This window comes from Pinus tabuliformis, chromosome 3_2, assembly GCF_031772625.1.
Source record: "Pinus tabuliformis cultivar Carrire ecotype Pingquan chromosome 3_2, CPIR1, whole genome shotgun sequence".
NCBI classification, from domain to species: Eukaryota; Viridiplantae; Streptophyta; class Pinopsida; order Pinales; family Pinaceae; genus Pinus; species Pinus tabuliformis.
In genome coordinates this window covers 1,121,142,393-1,121,147,559 of record NC_142302.1, presented here as the reverse complement: position 1 = coordinate 1,121,147,559, position 5,167 = coordinate 1,121,142,393, and positions in this window count along the sequence as shown.

The window sequence follows — 5,167 nt, the reverse complement described above, 5'->3', positions numbered from 1 at the left end:
ATGCATATATTTATGATGTAATCTCACATTTGTTTGAGCCACCTTGGGTCGATGATCAAGGAAGCGATGTTCAGCTACCTTCTGTAAACTTCTCAACAGAAATTCTGAATGAGTTCAAGGAAGACAGTTCTTAACAGGAGGACAAGTGCATCTAGGAAGGGAAGTGTCGACTACCTTTGAGTTTTGATTCAAAGACACTAGCCATGCAAGGAAAGTGTATGGAGGCTAAAAGAAGAGGGTGTTGTACTCTCATCTACTGTATAGATCAGTATATCAGTTTTTTGGGGTCCAAAAGATTCCTAATGGGGAGGAGTGATCAGATATTGATCCATGACCTAAATGATAGCTCAAATTTCAAAGTGTTCGAAAGAGTGTCGAACCTAAGCGACCGGATAGATCTCGTCTTCTTGATTCCAACGCCATAAATGGTTCAAAAAACCGACATTGTATGAAGGAGTTATCGCAATTTGAAAAGTCTAGTAAACTGCAATTTTTGGACATTTGACCAAGATTAATTTGGTTTTTGAAAATATTAAAAAATATATATTCCAAGGAATATTCCTTGGAATATTCCCTAGAATATTCCCTTTTGGGGTAAGCACTAAACCTTTCCTTAAACGTCTTTCTTTAAGTTCTGTATTGAGCACGTGGGTAGTATTCGGAAAGTGGGAAACAGTATCTCGCACAAACAAAAAGTTGTAAATGGTATTCTATGATTTCACGTGATTAACCTTAGCGGTCGACACGTAGCACGGGAAAACTACTTTTCTCACGCGCTCTCGACCTGATATCAGTCATGCAAGAATCTGCACGAGATTGCGCGACAGCCATTCGATTGGACGGGTCACATCGACAATGGAGATCGTCCAGGTTAGTTGGTGAGCGGATGACGCAATATCCGTTGGATCGAGCGGGATAGATCGATGGTGGAGATTCCGCTATTTGAAATGCTTCCGGTGAGGATTATCCCTAACCGCCAGGATTATACCGCCTCATATGCGCACCCAAACAATTATTGTAACGGCTCACCTCTAACGGTCAGCTTGGCGGAGCGGCTAAAAAGGTGGTTATGCTAAATTTAACTGGAGTTAAGTGTAGTTCACCAAATTGGGTGGAGTATCCCTAGGGGATATTGACTAAATGCACTCCAGGAGCAGTTTTCAACCAGAGAGAGTGAAACAAAAGGCTAGCTAGGCTAATTGGAGCCTTCTGAAGCCAATGGAATAGTCCAGAGAAGCTAAGGAAGTCATCTTCATAGAGATTTTCATCCAGGGAGATTTTGGAGCTCAGGGCCACTAGGAGTTGGAGGCAATTGTGGGAGCTACCGGTACTCATTCTCAGCGAACCAACAGTCATTCCCGACTATAATGAGCCTCATAAATCCATTGCAAGGATTTGCAGAAGCATTTAGAGACTTCTAAAGGCCGAGATGCTACAAGGAAGTTTCAGGCAGCCCAGTGCCAACCGTGGAGGAAGGCCTAGTTTGGGGATGCAGTGCTCATTTTGAGCAAATGATCAGTCTATTCTCAGTGTTTGATATGTGCTGGAGAAAGTAGATGAGGTTTAGTGATGGTTAAATAATTCTGAAGGAGTAGTGCCGTCAAGAAGCTCAGGGTAGCTCAGAGCACTGATTGAAGGAATCAAGTCTATGGGAGCTTACTTCTATTTGCAGAGTGATGACAGCCATGACAGGGATATAGATGGTATTCTAAGCCCATTGGTTCAGTTCAGTAACCTTTGGAGCTAAGTGTGGAACTTGTAAAAGAAACTTTGCCATAATTCCAAAGAGCCAATTCAAGATGACAAATGCTCAAGGAGACGTAGCCCACGATATTCGGGTGAACTCATAGATTAAATTTGTTGTATGTGTTGATGTTTATTTGTTGCATTATATGGCTATTATATGTGTTTAATATCAGTAGAAACAAATGGACTTAATGCACTTAAACAGTTAAAAGAAAACATACACCCATTTCAAGTATTTAATTCCGCAAATGTCATTTATAAGCTAGATCATTTATTTGTTTAACTGAGTGGGAGGTTCTTGTAAGCATAACAAGTTATCAAACCCCCATTTCAGATCAATACTAGACTAGACATTGCATATGTAGTGGGAGTATAGCACAGCTAATGTAAAAACCGGGGAAGAAGAATTGGGCAACAATAAAGAGGGTTTTCATGTATTTTTTTGGAACCACTAGTTATGGATTGTGCTACCAATGAAGACCAGGACTAGATGGAGTGTTGGACATGCATGACTTTGTTGATGTAAACTAGGCTAGAGATCTAAATCATAGAAGATATACAAATGGGTATGTGTTCAACCTATTTGGAGGAGAAATCAGTAATGGATGAGAAAGTGATAGTTTGCAATGGCACTCTCAACTACAAAGGTTGAATACGTGGTAGGCACACTTGCAAGAAAGGAATAAACATGGCAAAAAAGATTATGTTCAAGTGTTGGGTTGGTATAGCAATTTGTAAGGATAAATTGTGACAGTCAAATTGCAATCTTCTTTGCGAAGAACCTAGCCTATAATTCTAAGACAAAGAGTATTGACGTTCAAACTTACATTGTGAGAGGCGTGGTTGAAGAAAAATGGTAGTTCAAGTGAGTATTGAAGAGCCTTGGAGAATCTTGTAGATTCACTAAAGAAGTTTGTGAGTATTGAAAATTTCTCTTGATGTAGAGAAACAATAGCATTCGTGTCCTCGATCATTGATCATGTGATCATGTAACCCCCTATATGAAAAGAAACAACAAGTAGGATAATGGTTTGTATATGTTATATTCTTTGCATGATTATCCACACACGTGATTCATATGTGTTGATAGCACTGGTTACTTAGGGATTTGGGGGTGGGGGCCCCCCAAAAAAATTGGGCAATTTATTGCATTTGTTTTAAGTCATTTTCGACACATAATTTTCACTTTTAGCATTTTTGTGATGTGTGGTGATTCAACCCATGGTTTTGTAGTTTCAGTTAAGGAATTATACTTTTATTCTAATAAAATCTTAATGGATTCGAGGTTTATGGATGTTTCAAGATATACATATTCTATTGTAACATTGTAAAGGCATAATATTTCTGGTTTTCCTAGTTTCAAGATTCCAAGGTAAAAAAATTGTGTTAAATGTATGTGTCATTGCACCTTTTATATTTTTATCAAGAATTTGTTTGTAGCAATTAATTATACATGGTTAAAACTATATGTTTATTGTTCACTTTACATTCTCTCAAAGTGGAAATTAAGGTAGATATGTTGCTCTGCAACAACTAAATTGATGCATTAAGGTACTTAATATGATATTCTCTAAATTTAGTTAGGGGATAATTTGTGGTATTTATCTCTTAAAATAGGAGGTTGTGTAATCATTCAATGAACAAATGACAAATTTCTAAAATTTTCAAAGACCAACCTTCATGGGTCCTTAGTATGGAGCATTTGGGTAATTTTTGTATGGCTTCAAGATCTAGTATTTGATGGGCCGAGAAGTAATGCTACAAATAAAGCAAATGCACTATGCCTAAATGGTTAGCCTTGAAAATTTATGTAAAACCCTCTTTTAAACCCCAAATTTTGTGATTTTAATTAAGACTTATGGCGTTGGAAATGGACAGCATGAACATATCAATAAACTTTAATTGATTTAATATTCATTTTATTTAATATATTTCCAAAAAAATTTAAGAATAGAGAATTTAACATGGATCCTAATGCCTAAGGGGAGTTGTGAGCGGGAATGGGAAAGTTTTCTATCTTGCCCTGAATTGAATGTCTAGAATTATTATTTGGTGGTTCAACTACTTGACTACTAGTAGATATGAGGGAGAATTGGAGAGGTATGATATTTCTCTAGAGGTATGGTGACATACACATATAGAGTCCTTGGAATCAACCAAGCATCAAAGAGGAGAGCTCAAATTTGTGGGTAAGGGAATTGGAGTTAGTGAGAAGGAAAACAAGCATAGATTATGGGTGGTCTACAACATATAGATAGATGTGCATGTGAACCTGAGTAACCTATGGAATGCATTATAACCACACATGAATTTTAAGATTGTATCTATAAATAAAAGGTGAGATAAAATCCTTTTGAGATGCAACAACCTATGTGGATATGTGGTTTACATGATTGCTTAGGCAAGTTAGTGTTGACTCATTCAGTCTAAACTAGAGGACCAAAAGGAATTGTTGAGAAACTTTGTTGGATCTATGCACGATAAGCACTAAGAAGGGGAAAGTGCCAAGGGATTGTTGTATTAAAGAACGATATCATTTTTGTTATGGACACATAATGTGGAAACACTTTGAAAGATAACAAAGCCAAGTGCAATAGCTAAAAAGGAGTACATTGAATTCCAATGTATGAAGGAGAGTAACATTCATGTTCTCACCGTGTTTGAATACATGATGTTACTTGAGTTAGTATTCCTCTCAAGACATTAGATTTGGCTTGAGGATAGCTAGCTACAAGAATATTGTAGTGCAATTGGGCCTATCATTGGGTGGAGATTGGCTCTCCCTTCTTCAATCCAATAGAGCTTAACTCAAATAAGTGTACCTATTTATCTTTTAATGAAATGACAATATTATTCATATTTTTCATGAAAGTTAATATGTTGGTTCACTGATAAATATTGTAATGATTAGCTTTAAAATGTGTAAATGTGTTTAGTTACTAGTTATTACTTTCTTTATGCATGAGCTCTACATATAGAGGTATTCCATGAAATATGTCTCTTATATGAATGTCAGAGGTATAATGTTGTGAAGTAGAGTGTACAAGTTGAATTGAGCTTCAAGGTTCTTCAAAATATTCTATTATGTCATTGGGCCTTACCAGGCCATATGCAGGATAGATCAATTACGGTTGTGTCCCCATTTGGTAACAAGAGGTCTTGAAGTTTATTCTTTGTTAAAGGGACTTTGCTTTGTCTAGAGATAACCTAGAATGTTGGCCTCTTTGTTGTAAGAGTTAAAATGGTAGTGTGAGGCTACAAACCCAAATAAGTGAGTAGCGCCTCTCTCCATTAGGTGAATCTTTTAGTCAACCAAGGGCCATATATTTTTCTTCTATTGAAGGAGCATCCTAGAGTGGGTAGTGTTACAAGTTCCTTCATAGGTATTGAAGGCTTTTAACCCTTCTGAAGTATTTGGGAA